Source organism: Alexandromys fortis, unplaced genomic scaffold, assembly GCF_014885135.2.
Source record: "Alexandromys fortis isolate MF-2015 unplaced genomic scaffold, M_Fortis_MF-2015_v1.1 scaffold_288, whole genome shotgun sequence".
In the NCBI taxonomy this organism is placed as follows: Eukaryota; Metazoa; Chordata; class Mammalia; order Rodentia; family Cricetidae; genus Alexandromys; species Alexandromys fortis.
This window is the reverse complement of record NW_026068171.1, coordinates 493,633-514,794: the sequence shown is the minus strand read 5'-3', so window position 1 is coordinate 514,794 and position 21,162 is coordinate 493,633. Positions and strand designations below refer to the sequence as shown.

Sequence of the window (21,162 nt, the reverse complement as noted above, 5' to 3'; positions counted from 1 at the left end):
GGAGACTGATGTCGTCTTTCAGCAATGGTGCCATTCTGATTCACACGCAAACTGCTGGAATTTTCACTTAAAAAGGAAGTCATCAAACAAATAATGAAAAATATTAGTAACACAATAATGAGCTGTCAATCATGACTCTAGTCCTGGGGAAAATGTTAAATTCCATAGGTGTTGAAATTAACTCGATATGGAAATAACCAGGCTAGCTAAGGGATAAAACAATTCTATTATTATTTATCATAAGGAGAAAACTCATGAAATAGGAACAAGAAATCCTGGCTCAGCTGTGCCCCACCGGAATCACATGGAGAGAACTCACCTGGGCAGTGCAGATGTTTTCCCCGTTAACAAGGTTTCTCCATCACATAAGGAAAAATAAATCCAGAAATGACTAAAGGAAATGTGCTGGACAGCTAATTTTGACAGCAGATTTTTCCTGTGCAAGCCAGAATGAAGGTCAGATTGGTGCAGCTCCTCACTGACTCCCCTCTAAACAATTTCTTAGCCAGATGCCCCTGCTAATCTGCAAACTGCTCATTGTATTCTCACTTCTGAAATGTTGCTGTCTTAAGATAAGACAACATTGCCTTCTACCAGATCCTCTATGATGGTCTTCCTCACACTTATCTTGCTTGAAACTGAAAATCACAGGACCAGAAGGGCCCTTGGGATGCTGAGCAGGAAAAGATAGTTGCTGCTATGTCTAATGAACTGAGGTCAGTACCCCCATCTCACATGGTAGGAGAGAATCAACTCTAATAAGTTGGGCTGTGTCTTCTATGCCTGTGCCATGGCTACAGAACTCTTAAACACATGCGCGTGCGCACACGCACACAGACACACACACATACAAAAGTAAATTGTAAAGCAAGTTGTATCAAAGCATATGGACTGAATAAAAGTGAAAGACACAGACTAGGAACACAAATAGGATGAAAAGAAATTAAGAAGGCACAGAATAAACACATGGACATGTTTTTTATAAAACCTTTTGTAAGATAATTTTATTCCTAGCTCGAGAAAAAATTGTTATACTATGACACCCCTTCCCAATTGCCTCGTAAATTAAAACTAGTCTTTCAAGAGGTAAAAATACTTATTCATCTTTGCTGATTGGTTTGTTTTTCCTTAGTGAAAACCCAATGAATAAATTAGTACCTTAAGGAAAATAACATTAGCCACAGAATCAGAAGTACTGGGGCAGAAATCAGGGCTTATGCAAGAATTATCTCAAAGTGGTTGGAGATGTTCATTCCTTGGAAACTGAGCCTTTTTGGGGCTAATTTCTACTGAAGGCACAACAGATGAAGGAGAATGGAGAAAATCCAGACTAGGATATACAAGAGCATTCCCCACTGCCGACTTTATCTTCAATAGGCTCACATCTAATCAGATTAAAAATCTTTTGTTTTAGGTCCTAAACTGAAGTCAATGTTTCAGGAGCCTGAGAAATGAACAGATTTACCACTTGCTCAGCACAAACCACTGTATGAACTGAGTCCCCGGGAACAGAGTGTGGGGGAACCTTCCAAGGTTACAAAAATTCTGGTACCTTTCTGTCTCTCAAACCAGGACCTCTGGTACAGGCATGTGGGGGACAGATCGGTGGGTGTTACTTGCCTCTTAGTTTAAAGAGGAAAGCCACTCTCTAGGAGGCTCTAGGCAAACTGTCCAGATCATAAACCTCAGCGAGCACCTCAAAATTCAAGATGCTGGCTGACCCAGGAGGTCTTCATAGGAGTGAGGTTTGACAGGAGCTTACCAAACTGGGAGCTCGCTTGCACTGCCAGCCATACTGCAACTTCTGTTGCTTTTGCAGCAAAGAGTTGCCTCCTGAGAAAGTGTAGCCACAGCTAGCGGCTAGCCTATGACCACGGAGATACCCTGGGAGCAAAATATTGCCTCGTGTTTGCCAAAACAAACAAACAAAAACAACAAAAGCAAACAAACAAACAAACAAACAAAAAACCAGTTAAGGAGAAAAATGGCTTGAGAAACTTACCAGGCTGAAAAGGGGAGGCAGGGACTATGAATTCATTTGCTTTGCTCTGCCCCACCCGAAGGACAGGAAAGCTGTCTTAGTCAATCCTACCTGCTTTCACGTCACTGGATTTAAGTTTTGGATATACAGGCACACAACAACTCATCCTTAGTGGGTACACAGGATAACTTTTTTGTTTGTTTGTTTTCGGAGGGACTTGGGCAGTAAGCAAGTGTCCTAGGGAAACTATCCTAGAGCTTTTGAGGATGTGCCTCCCCTGGTGGCTGAGCCTCTCTGGGGCTAATTCCTACTGAGTACACAACAGGTGACAGAGAATGGACAGAAGGCAGTCTAGCACTTTCAACAGCTTCAACCACTTACCGATTTTATCTTCAGTAGGCACATATCTAATCAATTTTAAAACACTCCTTTTTAGATCCTAATCATTCATAAAGTTTTCAACAAGCCAGGACAGGGAATGCATTCCCCGCTCAGGATATTCAGGAGACTCTCAGTGCATACAAGCTCATGGGGGGAGTCTCTGTCACCAAAGAGTGTGGGTATCCTCCCCCGACACGAATCTAAGAATTCAAGTAATTGAATTACTTGTCAAGTTTTCTAGTCATTTCAAGTGGAAAGTCACTCTCTAGGAAGTTCTAAACATGCTGTCCACAACCTTAGTGAGCACGCCCTAAACACTCAAGAAGCTGGCTGACCCAGGAGTTCTCTCTTAGGAGGGAAATTTAGCAGGAGCTTAGTGAGCCTGGAGTTCGCTTGCCATGGAACATATTGCAGGATCCATCCGTTTTCCACAATGAGTTGCATCCTGGGAAAGAACAGCTGCAGCTAGCTACTAGCCTACAGGCATTCAACTACAGGCATTCAAACGCCCTGAGATTAAAAACATTTTACCATGTTGCAAAAAAAAAAAAAAAAAAAAAAAAAAAAAAAAAAAATTGAGAAAACTGGCTTGAGGTACTTACCTGACATAACTAACATCTTACAGTAATGGATTCTTTGTGCTCTTAATGAACTAGCCACCTGGAAGAAACTCCACACTAGTGTAACTAACCTACCCCCCAACTGTAAGCCCGCAGGCTCCCAGTTTAAATGGTCAGGATTCCTCTTTTCCTCTACAAAAGGTTCCCATTTGCTGGGGTTGGGGGAGCAATGCATACTGAAAGTAGGTGGGTAATGGGGGTGATGAAAACCCACTTACAGTGGTACCCTCCCCCACCCAAGAGGAAGTTTGAACACCATCAGATCATCCTGTCTATTTGAAAAGGCTTGAGTTTACTTGTGGGATAGCCAGGTGCACAAAAGCTCAACCCTGCAGACTGCACAAGAGAACTTTATTGGCTTTCAGACGAGTTCCCTGCTACTAACAACAGCAAGAGCAGACAAAATCAAAAGTGACAAACAGAAAACGTCAATTAAATGTAAGGAAATGGAATAAAATGGACCCCATGTCATCCTTTTTCAAATAATAATGCCCAAAAGTTGAAGAGTCTTATGTCTGGGGTTATTAACTAAGGGCTTGTCCTTGCTGTATTTGTTTCATCAGAGATGAAGGAGCCTCAGTTGAGGAAATAGCTCCATGAGACCCAGCTGGAAAGCAGTTTTTCAATTAGTGGTCAATGGGCAGGAAGCAGGGTGGGGGTTGCTACTCTTGGGGTGGAGGTCCTGCATTATCTCTCGGTATATATATAAAAATACTGGCTGAGCAAGCCAGGGAATGCAAGCCAGTATGCAGCACCCCTCAATGGCCAATGAGTCAACTCCTGCCCTGTTTGAGTTCCTGCCCCATTTTTCCAGAAATGATGTAGAAGTACAAACCAACTAAACACTTTCTTCCCCAATTTGCTCTTTGGTCATAATGTTTCATTGCCGCAAATAGAAACCCTAATTAAGACAGGCCTTGATTGTTTCCTGAACAGGCGAAAAGCAGGGACACAAGGCCACCACTCCTACATATTACCTTGGAACACCTTGGTCAATAGTTCTAAGTCTTCCTGATGTGACCCTGCAATATAGTTCCTAATTTGTTGTGACCCCAGCCCAATGACAGTTATTTTGTTACTACTTCATAACTTAGCTTGCTGCAGTTTTTAATTTTAATGCAAATACCTTGAATGCAGCCTTTAAGGTGTCGTGACCAGAGGTTGAGAACTCTTCCTATAACGTGGTTGTCATCTTCTCTGGCTGCCCACAGTCCATTGGTGACTCTGGGATGAGAGAGCTCCCAGAGTGTACCACAGACACTAGTGTTCCCCTATCACACCCATGATATACTGTAATATTCCTGTCCCTTCAAACACTGTCCCCCCCTCCTCTAGCAATGCAATCAATGAACAGGTGAATGGGGTCAGCTACACCTTATACAAGAACAGAAAAACAACCATGGGACACATTCAGTACACGATTTCAATCTTTAACTCCTACAGACCCAATAGCCTCCTCTTCAGGATGCAGGGGTGGAGGGAACTAGGTACAAGTGATGTCTAAAAACATCTGGCTCCTCTCTGCTGTAACCTTTCCACTATTAGGATCCTGATCAATTCATACAGAACCATTTCTGTTGCTGAGGTTGTTTGGGCATGATTGCACTCCCATCCCTTGTGAGGTGAGGACATGAAGATCTATCACAAGGTTGTCCTCTGAGAGAAAGCAAGTTGCAGGCACCTGCTACACAGAGTAGAATCCAGCATTTTACGGGGAAAATTTTCTATTTGTTCTGAGCTTGCTTTTTAAAAGGTCCCATTCATATTTTCCCTTCCCCAAATTCCTCCCACCATCTACCTTCATTACCCACCAAACTGTGTAACTATTTTCTCTAGGAATCCCCCCCCCCAACAAAGAGAAAGAACAAAAGGACTAAAACACATAAACCTAGAAAGCAAACAAAAAGCCCAGGTGGTGGGGCCTCCTGGGCAGGGGTCGATTGCTGGGGTATTACTGATATATTCTTTGCTTGAATATGTTTTTATATGAGGCCTGACTAGACCTAGAGATCTAGATATTCATGCCTTTGAATTCATATAGAAAGAATATTCATGTTAAACACCAAATCTAGATTGACTTGTTGGCTATTTTGGCCTTTCCATTCTTGTCATATGCTTTGAAAATTTTCTTCATTTTATAACATTTATTTAAAAATTCCCTGCAAATAAACCACACTTACTCCTCCATTTTAGCAGGCTCAATGTATCTCAGCTCGTCTAGCCATCCCATTGAATTTTACAGTTCACTGTTGAATAATTTTATACATCCATCATCCAAATCAAACAGACTCAGAACTAGAAAAACAATTCACTCTAAGGCCTCTTTCAGGACTCAGGTAGATCACTTAACTCAGTTTTCCCTACTCCCTTATATTCAGACTTCCCTATTTGCTACTAAGCATTTTATTTGTTTCATTATTCATGCACATGATTGACGAGTTCCAACAGTTAAGGGAGAATATTCATCATTCATTTTTTTGAGATTGTACCACCCCAGTTGAACATCCCATTTCCAGGCCCATCCATCTGGCAGGCAGTGTCGTAATTTTACATTTCTTAGAGATAAACAACAATATGAAAATTGCAAGAAATGGATGTATTTTCATAATCCTTAAAGAAAAATAACAGCTTTCCCAAATGCAAAAGAATTTCAGTATCAACCATGCTAATACTGTTGCTAGGAGATTTTTCAAAAGAAATAGCCACTGGGAAAATGCACTGGCGTATTTTGATGAAGTCATTCCTAAATGCTGTTGCGTCTAGCTCTAGAAATAGCTCTAGATTTTTTTTTTTGGAAGACACCTCTCCTTCATTGTCTTTAAAATCATTTCTGAAGAGGTAAAATCATTTACTATTTGTTGTTTGGTTTCCTGTTTCGTAGTGAAACACCAATAATGAAAGCAATAACTTAAGAAATATAATATTAGCCAAAGTACAATACGTACCTGGGTAGCAAGCAGGTTTCCTGACAGAGTTACATCGAAGTGGTTGGAGATGTGCCTCCATTGGACACTGAGCTTCTCGGGAGCTAATTCCTACCAAATGAACAACAGATGAAGGATAAGAGAGAAAAGCATTTGCAGCAGGGAAACCCATTGCCGATTTTTTTTCTTCATTAGGCTCACATGTAATCAGTTTAAAAATCTTAAGTCAAAGTTTCAGGAGCCTGAGAAATCGACACATTCACCGCTCAGCAAGTTTAGCATTCGCTTACCACAAACAACTCTATGAACTGAGTCCCAGGGAACAGTGTGCGAACCTTCCAAGATTCCAAAAATTTCAGTAGCCTCTGTCCCTCAAACCAGGTCCTGTGTCGGATGGGGGAGGGGGAGGGGAAGGGGAAGGTGGGGGTTACTAGTCTCTTAGTTTAAATTGAAAAGCCACTCACTGGGAGGATCTAGGCAAGCTGTCAAAATCCTAAACATCTGTGAGCACCCCAAAATTTAAGATGCTGGCTGACCCAGGAGGTTTTCTTAGAAGTGAGGTTCGGCAGGAGCTTACCGAAGCCGGAGCTTGCTTGCGTGCCAGGGCAGCCATACTGCGGCTTCCTTGGCTTTCGTGGCAAAGAGCTGCCTTCTGGGAAAGAGCGTCAGCAGCTAGTTGCTTCCCTAGGAGGACGGAGATTCTAGAATCAAAAATTTTGCCCCGTGTTTGCCAAAAAAAAAAAAAGTAAGGAGAAAAATGGCTTGAAAATTTACCAAGCAGAAAAGGGGAGGCAGAGGCTGTGAATTCATTTGCTGTGGTCTTGCCCCACCCAAAGGACAGGGAGCTCCCCCAGTCGATCCTGCCTGCTTTCAGGGCACTGGATTTAAGCTTGTGCTGTAACAAATCTTCTTATGGGCTGCACAGCAGGACCTTTTTGTTTTTCCTATGGGCTTGGTCAGTAAGCCGGTTTCCAGGCAGAACTATCTCAAACTGCTTAGAGATTTGCATTCCTTGTTGGCTGACCAACTCTGAGGCTAATTGCTACTGAAGTCACAAGAGATGAAAAAGAATGCATTTGTGACAGCTACTACCATTACCTATTTTATCTTCACTAGGCACACATCTAATCGATTTTAAAATATTTTATTTTAGGTCATATTTTTGGTATCGTTCCGCGACCTAACCCAGGCAGTCTCTCTCAGGACGGAGATTTGCCAGAAACTTATCAAAATATAAGTCTGCTTCCTCTGGAGGCCTTACAGCAGGATCCATGGTTTTTGCAGAAAAGAGCTGCGTTTTGGGGAAAGAGCCTCAGGAGCTAGCTGCTACCTACAAGCATGCAGATGCTCTGGGATTAATGATTCTGTACCATGTCTGACAAAAAAGGTAAGGGGAGAAAAGGGATTGAAAAACATACCTCATACATTAATAGATTATTTGTGATCTTAAGAAATGGATGCCTTGAAGGAGCTTCACGGGTGCAACACATTCTGCCCCTAGTGGTGACCATACAGGGTGCCAGGTGAAATTGTCAGGATTCCTCTGTGCCTAGGGCCAGGTCCCCATTTGCTGGAGTTGGGGGTCCATTGCATATTGAATTTAGGAAGAAAATGCAGGTGATGAAAATCCATTTGCAATAAAGTCCTCCCATCCCAAGAGGGAGTTTGAACAGCAACAGACATCCGGTGTCTTTGAAAAGGCTTCGGTTTAAACTTGGGATAGCCAGGTGCACAAAAGCTCATCCCTGCAGACTGCACAAGAGAATTTTATTGACTTTCACACAGACAAGTTCACTGCTATTAAGAACATCAAGAGTCGACAAACTCAAAAGTGAGAAACAGAAACTCTAAATTCATCAGCAGGGAATAGGAAAAAACAGACTCCATGTCTGTTTTTAAGCTGTAATGCCCACAGTTGAAGATTCCTATGTCTGTGGTTATTAACTAAGGGCTTGTACTTGCTGTGTTTGTATCAACTTGACACAAAGCACAGTCATTAGAGATGAAGGAGCCTCACTTGAGGATTTGCCACCATGAGACCCAGCTGTAAAGCAGTTTCTCAATTAGTGATCAATGGGTGGTGCAATGCCTAAAATGTTATTCCTGGTTCCTAGAAGAAAGCTGGCTGAGCAAGCTGGCTATGCAAACAAGTAAACAGCACTCATTCTTCAATAGTTTCTGCATCAGCTCCTGCCCCCAGGTTCCTGCCCTTCTTGAGATCCTGTCCTGACCTCTCCTGTTTGGAGCTGAAAAGCTAATTGGAAGTACAAACTGAATGAACTCCAACTTGTGTTTTAGTCATGGTGTTTCGTTAGAGCAATAGGAACCCTAACTAAGACAGGCCTTGACTGCTTCCTGTCCATCTGAAAATCGGGTACCCAGAACCTTTCCCTTGGGAACCCTTCCTGGTGGTTTAAAACCATCCTAATGCTGTGATCCGGAAAAAGAGCTCCTCATGTGAGTTGAAACCATGCCCCAACCATAAAACTATTTGTTGCTGCTTTGTAACTGCAAGATTGCTACTGTTAAAATTATAATACTAAAGGGGTTGTGACCTAGAGGTTGAGAACCCTATATCTAAGGTGGTTGCAATCTTCTCTAGCTCTCCACAGTCTATTGGTGACTCTTGGATGAGAGAGCTCCCAGAGAGTACCACAGACACTAGTGTTTCCCTAACACACCCATGATATACTGTAATATTCCTGTCCCTTCAAACACTGTCCACCTCCTCTAGGTGAATGGGGTCAGCTACACCTTACACAAGAGCAGAGAAACAACCATTGAAATCCTTACACAATTTCTATTTTTAACTCCTACAGACCCAATATCTCCCACTTCAGGCCTGCAGGGGTGGAAGGAACTAGGTACAAGTAGTGTCTTAAAAGCATCTGGCTCCTCTCTGTTGTAACATTTCCACTATTAGGATCCTGAGCAATTCATACAGAACCATTTCTGTTGCTAAGGTTGTTTGGGCATGATTGCACTCCCATCCCTTGTGAGGTGAGGACATGAAGATCTATCTCAAGGTTGTCCTCTGAGAGAAAGCAAGTTGCAGGCACCTGCTACACAGAGTAGAATCCAGCATTTTACGGGGAAAATTTTCTATTTGTTCTGAGCTTGCTTTTTAAAATGTTCCATTCATATTTTCCCTTCCCCAAATTCCTCCCACCATCTACCTTCATTACCCACCAAACTGTGTAACTATTTTCTCTAGGAATCCCCCCCCCCAACAAAGAGAAAGAACAAAAGGACTAAAACACATAAACCTAGAAAGCAAACAAAAAGCCCATGGTGTTTGTTTTGTGTTGGGGCCTCCTGGGCAGGGGTCGATTGCTGGGGTATTATTGATATATTCTTTGCTTGAATATGTTTTTATATGAGGTCTCACTAGACCTAATGAACTAGATATCCATGCCTCTGAATTCATATAGAAAGAATATTCATTTTAAACACCAAATTTAGATTGACATGTTGGCTATTTTGGCCTTTCCATTTTTGTCATATGCTTTGAAATTTTCTTCATTTTATAACATTTATGTAAAAAATACTTGCAAATAAACCACACTTAATCCTCCATTTTAACAGGCTCAGTGTATCTCAGCTCGTCTAGCCATCCCATTGAATTTTACAGTTCACTATTGAATAATTTTATACATCTATCATCCAAATCAAACAGACTCAGAACTAGAAAAACAATTCACTCTAAGGCCTCATTCAGGACTCACGTAGATCACTTAACTCAGTTTTCCCTACTCCCTTCCCTTATATTCAGACTTCCCTATTTGCTACTAAGCATTTTATTTATTTCATTATATATGCATATGATTGACGAGTTCCAACATTTAAGGGAGAATATCCATCATTCATTTTTTGAGATTGTTCCACCCCAGTTTAACATCCCATTTCCAAGCCCATCCATCTGGCAGGCAGTGTCGTAATATTTCTTTTCTTAGAGCTAAACAATATGAAAATTGCAGGAAATGGATGTTGTTTTCATAATCCTTAAAGAAAAATAACAGCTTTCCCAATGCAAAAGGATTTCAGTATCAACCATGCCAATACTCTAGTTAGGAGATATTGTTGTGCCCAGATTACGACCCCCAGAGAGAGACCACCAGAGAAGCCCAGACTGTATTAAGCAAGGTTTAATCAACATAATACAAACATGTTTGGAACTCATCACCATCCCCGTTACAACAAGGTAGAGAGGAGTTGTGTCTCCTCTGTGGGGTGAGCTTTTAAAGGCATGACTACAAAGACAATCTTTGAAGATGCTTTGGCATGGGTACAAGGCATTTTGCTCCTTCCCATTCTGGTAAGTCAGCTTTTTCCATGTTTTTTAGAGCAAGGCCACTGTTCTTGAGTTAGGCCATCTTTATCAGCCTGTATCAGGTGGCTGGCTGGGCTGAGCAAATTGACTTTGCGCTTGGAATCTCCCGGGTGGGAGAGGGGAAGGCCACTATCTTCCTGGGAAAACATTCTGCTAGGAAATTTCTTCTTGCCCCTTTGAGAATAAGGGGTGAGGGTCCCACATTCCCCACTCCTCTTGGTCCTAAAAATCAGCTTAATCATAAGCTGGTTTTGCTAACTTTGGCCAAATTGTCTCTTAAAATTAGAGTCTTTTTATGTTTCTTTTGACTTAGCATTTTAGCCAGGGATTATTGGATGATGTATTCTTTTAAGTTCTTCCAGCTGACTTTGGGGCGTCGTTGTCAAGGGTTAACAAAGGTGAAATGCTAGTCAAAAAGAGAAAATTTTAGAAACATTTGGTTTGTGGACTTTGTTGAAGAGCCAGGGAGCATTTATATCGGCTAGATTGACTGGTCCACATCACTTTTTTTTTTTTTTTTAGCAAGTCCACGGTCCACAGTCATTTGGAGCAGGTTGTAGTCAGCAGTTAATGTTTGTTTGTGTCTGCCAACCAAGGGGAAACGTGTTGAGACAAATTTAAACTAGGAACAGAAGTTAATGCATTTGAAACTTTTAGGCCCATATTAAAATCCGTATTATAGAAATAGCAAATAACAGATATTTATAAAACAGGAAAAAATAGACTTATACCTTTGAGTTCCAGGAAAAACAGAAAATCCTGAACTTGTAAAACAAACAGTATGTAGTCAGAGTTTTATTGTTTATTAGTACTATCTTAAATTATTTTTTTAAACCCTTAATGTTTACGAACTTTTATATCCTTAGACCTTTCTATATAACGAACTAAGAAGCTGGATATAACTTTGTGGAAGGATCTGGATATCCTTCTTGCTCTTAAATTGATATTATAGCTGGCCTATCCATTAATACAATCAGAGATCTTAGAAGGATAAATAAATTATATTTAAGTACAGACAAAACAGAAAAATGACAGCGATAAGCCCATATACAGTCATACCCAGGTCTCCAAAGCATTGGAGGCAGAAGGATCAGAACAGAAGGCTTTACCAGACCTATAAGGTGATTGGTTTCTGTGGAAGAGGGACATGGAAAAGACTGACCTTATTTTGTCTAGGCAAAAGTGGTGCAATCAATTCTCCAAGGTCCTACTGTTTGTCCACAGTTTGGGCTGGGTCCTGGCAGCAGGTCGTAGCATGGGGCATTTGCCCAGGGGTCAGCATTGTCGTTACCCAGGTGGAGACATTGTGGTGTCTCATAGTCTTCTTTGGAGACCTTGGGTCACGGTTAGGATTTCAGAGTCTCTGTCTGATATAAGCTTTTTAAACATTATTTTAAATGCTATTTTTATAGATCTCTGAAGTATTTAAGGTTGTCCAGGTATCTCTGATTAGACAGACTTTATTATTAAAAATTACTTGTTTTAAGCTTTAAAACATATATAGGGGACTAAATAAGGCTTATCCCTGTACTTACATCAGTACTTTGAGGATGACTGATGATTAATTTGTATTTTTAACAGTCCAGAACTATATACTATATTTTTTTCAGATTGAACCTTTAGTGATTTTAGCAAAGACAATGAGGCTAAAATCTAAATATTAACAATATGAAACATTTTATAAGCATATGTGTTTTATAACTTACTTTATTATAGTTGACACTTTTGGTGACTATTACCTGGCATTGGTGGTTTTCTTTGTAGCTGTTTTTTTTCCCCCCTTTGAGAGTCTAATCCCAGCTATTCCCAGTGGTAACTGACATTCTTGTATATCAAAAAAGAATCGCATAAAACAGTTTTAACATTATCTATATCAAAAAGACATCCAAATTTTTGTGAACCCGAATCTAATGACCAGAGTTCAGAGAAAAATTACTAGTACAAAACTTATAATTGCCGAAGACTATTTTTTTTAACAAAATAAATATATATATATTTTAAAGCATACCTCTTTTTTATATTTATTTATTATTATGTATACACTATTCTGTGTATATGCTTGCAGGCCAGAAGAGGGCGCTAGACCTCATTACTGATGGTTGTGAGCCACCATGTGGTTGCTGGGAATTGAACTCAGGACCTTTGGAAGAGCAGGCAATGCTCTTAACCTCTGAGCCATATCTCCAGCCCCCATATATATATATATATATATAAGAAATAACCATGACCCTTTAACAAGAACAAAGCTTTTTAAAACCGGAATTAACCACTAAACATTTAGGTACAAGAAATTACAGCAAACATCTTTTGGCCTTTTATAATTTTAAGTCTGGCTCACTTTTTTATTTTTTAATGGTCATTTTTAGACAAACATTATTATTATTATTATTTTAGTCTTTTGTCTTTTATGTTTTTGGACAATATAAAGACCTCTATTAAAAACCTTTTTAGACAATATGTAAATTTTTATCAAAGTCTTTTTTTGTGATTTTATTTAGCAGAACATTGCATAAAACAAAAGCAGAAATATGTATCTTAATTAAAGGTGATAAGTACTTGTAACCCATATATTTTTTTCTTGTGGAAACAAAAGCATTTTTAAACATAATGTATCTTTTGACTTTACTTTAAAATCAACATTTTTTAAAATGACAGGTTGGTATAATTGAAAACTTTTTATAAGCAGTATCAGGACAGGAAAGTGTTAAGACGGGAAACTGCTGGCCAGAAGAGAGAGTGTTATCATACTGAAGAACTTGGCTCAGAAAAGAAAAGAGGGGCAGCAGCAGTGGGAACAGAGAGTGTCCTTGGCTGTCAATGCTTTCTTAAAAAGTTTTTTTTGTTAACTTTTTTCTGACTATGTTCTCAGATTTTTTTTTTACATTTGCACAGTTTCTTAATTGTAAGCGGTCAATTCCCTGCCATCTACGTGTAGGTCCCTCTCTCCTGTCTAAAGCAAAGACCCTCAAGATACAGAGAGAGAACAAGGGTGAGTGGGCTGCCCTGTTCTGCTGTAGCAGGCCTCTCTCAGTCACTAGCTCCACTGCCTGCCTTTTGAAGAGGCATTCCTCTGCCCTCAGCTGGATGCATGATGATTTCGCCACCTGCTCCCTGGCCTCGGAGCCCCCAAGCCCTCACCCAGATCCTCTGCCATATTGCATTTTCCGCAGTCTTAAGTCTTAAGTCTCAGCATCCAGACAGTGTATTCTCTTGCCATCAGACCTGGCTCAGTGCTAGGGATACAGACCCTAGATGGGCTGCTGTCAAGTCATCTGCATTTTACATTTAAGTTTTGTCTTATTTTTTTTAGTCCTCATCAATCCAGTCTTAAACCTAATAAACAAAGAGACAACAGTTTTCTGGAATTCCAGGGGATCACCATGCACCCAATGTAGTGGCCCTAAAAACATTCCAAGTCCCAGGCATGGAATCCCTACCCTCTCTGTGCCCAGTCCCTTTAGGGCCCTCTCCAAGATTTTGCCCCTCTCATCTCCATTGCTAACAGCTGGGGGGAGGGGACTGGGGCTCTATAGAAGCCTTAGGACCCTTAAGGATGGAAGTCCAGAGAGAAAGAAAACAAAGCAACAATTACCATAACATAACATAAAAGGACTTTGACAAATTCCTGGGACAAGACACTTTTTCTCCCATGGTGGGAGAAACGCAAACATTTGTCTCTGAGGTAGCTGCAAATGACCAAGGGCCTGTAAGTAGAATGCCAGCCCCTGTCTAATGCCCCAGGAGCAAAACTCCCTGTCTGAAAATGACCCGGAGCCAGCAAGGCCCCTGTCTGGAAATGACCCGGGATTGGGAGAATTCCCATCCCTGTCTGGAAATTTCTTCTTGCCCCTTTGAGAATAAGGGGTGAGGGTCCCATAATATTTCAAAAGAAATAGCCACAGGGAAAATGCACTGGCATATTCTGATGAAGTCGTTCGTAAATGCTTTTGTTTCCAGCTCTAGAAATAGCTCTAATTTTTTTTTGGGGGGGGGCGAAAGACACCTCTCATTTACCGTCTTTAAATCATTTTTGAAGAGGTAAAATCATTTACTATTTGTTGTTTGGTTTCCTGTTTCGTAGTGAAACACCAATAATGAAAGCAATAACTTAAGAAATATAATATTAGCCAAAGTACAATACGTACCTGGGTAGCAAGCAGGTTTCCTGACAGAGTTACTTCGAAGTGGTTGGAGATGTGCCTCCATTGGACACTGAGCTTCTCGGGAGCTAATTCCTACCAAATGAACAACAGATGAAGGATAAGAGAGAAAAGCATTTGCAGCAGGGAAACCCATTGCCGATTTTTTTTCTTCATTAGGCTCACATGTAATCAGTTTAAAAATCTTAAGTCAAAGTTTCAGGAGCCTGGGAAATCGACACATTCACCGCTCAGCAAGTTTAGCATTCGCTTACCACAAACAACTCTATGAACTGAGTCCCAGGGAACAGAGTGTATGTGAAACAAAACGCCTATGGTGCTTGCTTTGTGTTGGGGCATTCTGGGCATGGGGCCTTTCCTGGGGTATTGCTGATATATACTTTGCTTGAATATGTTTACACTATGAGGCCTCAGTAGACCTGGAGTTCTAGATCTTTTTGCCTATGAATTCAGACAGAGAAATTTTTCATGTTTAACACCAAGTCTCACTTGACCTGTTGGCTCTTTTTACATTTCTATTTTAGTCATATGCTTTAATAATATTTTTATTTTATAACTTTTATAAAAATTTTCCTTGCAAATAAACCACAGGAACTCATCAATTTTCCCAGACTCAATGTATCTCAGTTAGTGCAGCTACCACACTGAATTTACAGGTTCACTATTGAATTTATTTTAAACATCTATAATCCAAATCAAACAGACTTGAACTAGCAAAACAATTTTTTCTCTGGCCCCTTTCAGGACTCATATAGATCGTAAGTCTTTTTCCATAGTCCCTTGTATTCTCCCTTCCCTAGTCTTTAGTAAATATTTTTGTCTGTACATGCAGATATATTTACTTTATTCCACATGTATATGATTGACTAGATCCCACATTTAAGGAAGAACATCCATTATTCAACTTTTGAAATTGTTCCAACTCAGTTTAACATGACATTTCCAAGTCCATTTAGAGCTAAACAACAATATGAAAATTGCAACAAAATGGATGTTTTTCATAATCTTTAAAGAAAAAATAGCTTTCCAAATACCAAAGAATTTCAATATTACCCATGCCAATATTGACATTAGGAGATTTTTCAAAAGAAATAACCACAGGGACAATACACAGGTGATGTGGGAGTGTCATATATCAATCTGTTGATTTCATTGGTTAAGTTATAATAAACCAGCTGCTTGGCCTCATGGCTTGGAACATAGATGGGAGGAGCAAACAAAATAGAATTCTGGGCGGAAGAGGAAGTGAGGTCAGACTCTGCTCTGCTCCCGGAGAGACTCGACAGCTCTGCTCTGGAGCAGAGACGCCATGCTCAGCCCTCCCAGGTAGACGCAATAGCTCTGTGCTCTGAGGCAGACGCATGAAGCTCAAACCCATGATGGACGGAGGCTAGACTCTTCCCGGTAAGCACACCTTGGGGTGCTTACACACATCATTAGAAATGGGCTAGTCCAGGTGCGAGAATTAGCCTGTAAGGGCTAGAGTTCATGGGCCAAGCAGTTCTTAAATGAATACAGTTTGTGTGTTGTTATTTCGGGCATGAGCTAGTCAAGCGGCCGGGGTGTTGGGGACGCAGCCCCGCCGCCGCTCATATTTCAACACACAGGCATATTTTCATGAAGTTGTTCATAAATGATTTTGTTTCTAGCTCTAGAAATTTTTTTGGAAGCTACCTCTCATTCATTGTCTTTTAAAATTATTTTAGAATAGGTGAAATCATTTACTGTTTGTTGTTTGGTTTCCTGTTTCCTAGTGAAACACCAATAATGAAAGCAATAATTTAAGGAATAAAATACTAACCAAGGAACCATACGTATGTGGTGTGTTTTTGTGGGTGTACTCTACTTACGTGCAGGGGTCCTGAGGGTGATATCCAAGATTGTCTTCTGGCCTTCACACATTTTTATACCTGCATACACATTTGTACCTTCAAACACATAAACATGTAAAAAAATAGATAAAGTACTTTGATATTTATTCATGTACAACTAGATAATGGTAGATGAGAGTGGCATAATATTGAATTATGGAGGCCTTAACAATTGAATTATGGATTATGATAATTGAAAACAATTGAATTGAATTATGGAGGCCTTAACAATATGGAGGGAAGTGAGCATAGGTTCTCCTCAAGAGCAGTAAGTGCTCTTCAACAGTACACATCTCTCCAGCAAAGGGGAATCTTTTTTTCCCTTAGCTATAGGAATTATTGTTCTCATTATGTTTAGCAAAGGAAATAATCTTTCAATCTTAAGATCTGATTCATACCTTTTTTTTCTTGGCATAAGGTATGAAGGATTCTCTTTTATAAGCATGCCAATATTCTGCTTCTGTCTGAAAGTGCTGCTGCTACCATCCTAAGAATAACTTCTTCTAAAGAGCAATTTAGTCCAGTGCCTCCACTCTAACAAGGAGATTTGGTCATAAGGATGCTCTTACTTACCTGGATTAAAGGTCAGTGAAGACAATCAATATTTAGGGGGAGGTAACTATCAAGGACTAGGTCTGCTAAAGATTAGGTCTGTGATGTTCATAAAGATTATGGATCCATTGGAATGGTTTAATTTTATGTCATGAAAGGTGGATCTTGTGCTGGGAAGTTGGCTCAGTGGGTAAAGGTGATGGCTATGCAAACACTAGGGCTTGGTTTTGATCCTTGGCACTCATATGTGTGTGATGGTACTCATCTATAGTCCCACATCCGGTGGTTCAGAGCCAGAAGGAGTTCACTGGCTAGTTAGTTTAACCATGTGATGACCGCCAAGTTCAATGTGAGACCCTGTCTTAAAAGTTAAGGTCACGGTAAGTGTAATGGATTTTTGGTGGAAGGTAACCTTGGAGGGTTGGGGCCAAATGGCACCACAAAGTCACACCATGTCACAGAGCTCATATGTGAGTTTATGGGGTGGTACAGAGAAGGCTTCTCAACAAAAGCAGAAGGAAGAGAGAACAGGATGAGAGGGGCTTGCTATATATAGGCGTATATAGCACATGAGCATAGAGAGTGGTGCTGAGTGTCCCCCTTTTGGCTGCTGCTTTGTCCTGCTAAGTCCCCAAGGGCAGACCAATATAAAATGTCTGAATTCTAAAAGAAAGTGATAAAGAAACCTGACATTAAACTCTGGCCTCCACATGTGTGCACACAATGGCATATGCAGCATCACACACATGGACCACACTTGCACACACCACCACCATCAAAAATAATTTGGCAAACCTGACGAAGCTACCCTTAAACTTGAATTCAAAGGGAACTCCTGAAGGGAGTGCCACTTAGTTACTAGTTTCTTTTACATTTCATGAATACTATCCAGACAGTTTTCAGTTATATCAATGTAGCTGCTCACCAAATAAAAGGACCAACATACTGATACTGTCTACAGAAGGACTCTGTCTGGACAAGACATTGCATTCAAAACTAGGGAATCTTGAATTAGCAGACTCTAATAGGTCACATGCTTAGGCCATACAAATCCTAATTAGCAAAGGTGATGAGAGAGGGGTTTCCTCGTAATTAACACTAAGCTTTCTTAGTGTTTCCCTCTCCTCCTCCCTCCCCATCACTCTTCAAGGCAGAATCTTGCTGTGTTGTAGGCCAGTATGCCCCCAATACCATCATCCTTCTCCTTCAGCTTTCCAAATATTGTATTACAGGCATGCACTATCATGCCTGGCTTAGGAATAAATTTTTCCATCCCATTTCTTTTGTTTGTTCATCTGTTTTGTTTGCTTGTTTTTAGAGAAACAGGGTCTTGCTAGATCAGCCAGGCTATACTTCAACTCTTGTCTGGGATTAAGCAATCCCCGGAATGAGCCTGCTAGGTAGCTAGAACCTCAAGCAATTTGCCACCATGCCCACTTTTATGTATCACATGTATCTATTTTGTGAGTTCTTGATATGCCTCCTTTGGTTACCCCTTGGAGGACAGCTAGACTCCTTTGTTTCAGAAATTTTGCACGGAAAAAAAAATCTGTCAGCTGGTCAATCACAAAAGGAGTGAGTGAGCTGTAGGCTCATTATTTTCTGAGGTTTCAAAAAATTCTCCTTAGCTACAGTCAAGCAACCATGGCCGGCTGACTACACAGGATGGAACACTCCAGAACGTGCCTGCAAGGTTACCCTCTATCTGCAATTAACTTAGATAAGTGTGCCCAGTACTCTGAGCTCTGCCTGGACATGTTTTCTTTCAAAGGGCTATCTTAATTCAGGAGAAACTCAAAGTAGTAAAATTGATACTATAAAAGATTTACTAGTGATCTTGCCTGGAAACTATTAATTTACATATACTAGAATTTGGCAAGAGGCTTCACTACTTCCATATAACTGTAAGGTAAGTAGGAAACTAACCACATTAAAAAAAAAAAACTGTGAGTAAAATTTGTACTACAATGGGAGTTTAGGGTTGCTGAAGAAGTTTCTACTAATGTTTATGCAAGAAGATTGTCTTCCAATTAGACTCCATTGCCATAATAAAGGAATGTCAGCTATTAAGTCTATCCCCCTAACAAAGAATATGGCAGTCAAAGGGCAATGTCTCAACCATCTTTAAGTCCTGGTCTGTCATTAAGCTCCCTGTAGTTTTATTAGGACAGCATAATTCTGCCAGGTGGGCAAGATGAACCTGGGTTACAACTATTGGAAAAGAACACTGCTGTACTTCTTTTATTCTGTCCTGTTTGGTTGATATTCTTGGGAGACCTGCTCTTTTCTGAAGGTAATGGAGGAGTAGTGGGTCTGGGGCAAAGGAAGGACTGAGAGGAATGAAGGGAGGGGTGGCTGTACTTGGGATGTATGTGAAAACAATAAAAGAAAACAGAAGAAGAAGAGAAAGAAATGATTCTGATAATTGTTGGATTCAGGGGCGTTGTGCAAAGATGGGGACAGACCACCAAAGTCTGATAAACCAGAAGTAAACTTTAATCCAGAAACCATGCTGCGGGAAAAAATAAAATAAATAAAATTAAAAAATCTCCATGGGACATAAAAAGCTAATCAACTAGCTGATACCACAGCCAGAGATGGATTTTGTAAGGCTCTGGCAAAGGCTGGGTTTTGAGCCCACCTTTTTATTGTAGGGACACAAAGCATTAGGAAATTTGACAATCTCGAGGTAAAACACAGATACAGATTGCCTTACTTTACCATCTCCATTAACAGAGTTTTTCAATTAAACTAGTGTTTGTACTTAATCTATTGTATTCCTTGGTACTTCCAGGCAGTGTTTACTGGAGCTGTGCTCTCCCCTTTGATGCTGCCAGTTTCACACAGTGATAACGCGTAACCCAGGGGTCATACATCTATCTTCTAAAACTTAACTCATATCCATATTAATCAAGGATGGCTGGGGGTGTTAGACTCTCAGTTTGCAGAGAGATCCTTCAGCCTGCTAAATAGACCTATGGCTTGTAAAGCAGAGTAATCCACTGTTAACAGCTAATCCCTAAACTGCTGAGAAAGCTGCTGACAGTCTATTCTCATTCTCATAGGCTTAATACTTTATATTTCTTTATTTCTACATTCTTATTTCTGGAATCTACTTTTTTATATTCTTATTCTTGGACCCCTCAATAATGTGGTTGTTTTATAAATCTTCCACCTAAGTGGTCAGACTTGTGTCTCCTGTGTCTGTTTCAATTTTTCAGATCCTGGGGTGGGGATCTGAATGAGATTTAAGGATGCCAGTATATATGGAATATATAACCCTAAGGTGTATATATGTTAGTAAAACCTTTTATTCATAGTTGATTCCTCTTTGAGTGTTAGTCAGCTACTACCATACAGTTTTAGAGTTTTTAGAGAGGTACTATTAAAGAATTATCCTTTATTAATCTCTGTGTGTCGTGATTTCTCACTGGGAAGGCAGATTAATTCTCTAATGCTAATGGCACACTGGTACCCTGGTCTGAGAGCCTTGTTTCAGAAACTCAAAAGTTCTCTCGATAAAAAATGCAGACAACAATGCTAACACAAACACTCTCTCCTCCCTCATCTTCCTTTGCCAACTTATAGCAGTGACATTTTTTTCATCTCCTATGTAGAGACTTTGTTGTATCACTCTTAGCGAACAGCTACCCCTTTTTTATACTGACTGTTCACCAGGATGGCAAAAATCTCTCACAATTTAGGGCTCCTTTAGACACTAGAACTCAGCATTGTTGTGCACAACTACCCTATAAGTTTAAAAAAGATATCTTTAGCCAGGTATTGGGGTTCATTCCACTAATCCCAGCACATAAAAAGCCAAAGTTAATAGGATAATGATTTAAAGGCCAGCCTGGACTACATAAAGTATCCAAAGAAAGGCTAAGAGAAATGCAAAGTTCTGCAATATATAATCTGGGTTTATAGTAAGACACTGTTCAAAACAAAAGAAAACAAAAGCTGGGAATGATAACACATCCTTTAAATCCCAGTACTTGCAAAGTTGAGGCAGGCAGATTTCTATGAACCAACCTTGTCTACATTGCAAGTTTCAGGCCTACCAGAATTAAAGTACATCATTTTTGATACAGGACATAGAGAGAAACACATTGGGAAGATCAAATTCTCTTAGATAGCTCAGTTATAAGCATTCTTTTTAAAATCAAGCAATTGTTAGTAACGATCACCCTGTGAATCCTTTATTTCCCTCTATAGGAAGAGATGCTCTTTCTCCTTTGCCCATGCTTGTGGGATAAACCCAAGTCACTGACTCTTCTAGGGTGTGTCCAATGGGTCAGAAGAAGAATGTGTACCTCTCCAATAACTATGCAGGATAGTGAATG

At 40.3% G+C, this 21,162-nt stretch overlaps 1 protein-coding gene across 1 annotated transcript in view; it reads right to left on the bottom strand.

Annotated features, from left to right (window-relative positions):
* The window catches only part of Slc25a14 (solute carrier family 25 member 14), a 124,011-nt gene extending 117,313 nt beyond the window's left edge, over positions 1-6,698 (bottom strand). Inside the window, 3 exon segments of the mRNA XM_050128369.1 lie at positions 5,928-6,017; positions 6,484-6,590; positions 6,681-6,698. The gene's annotated coding sequence lies outside the window, so the exon portion shown is untranslated.
* Positions 6,699-21,162: the final 14,464 nt, after the last annotated feature.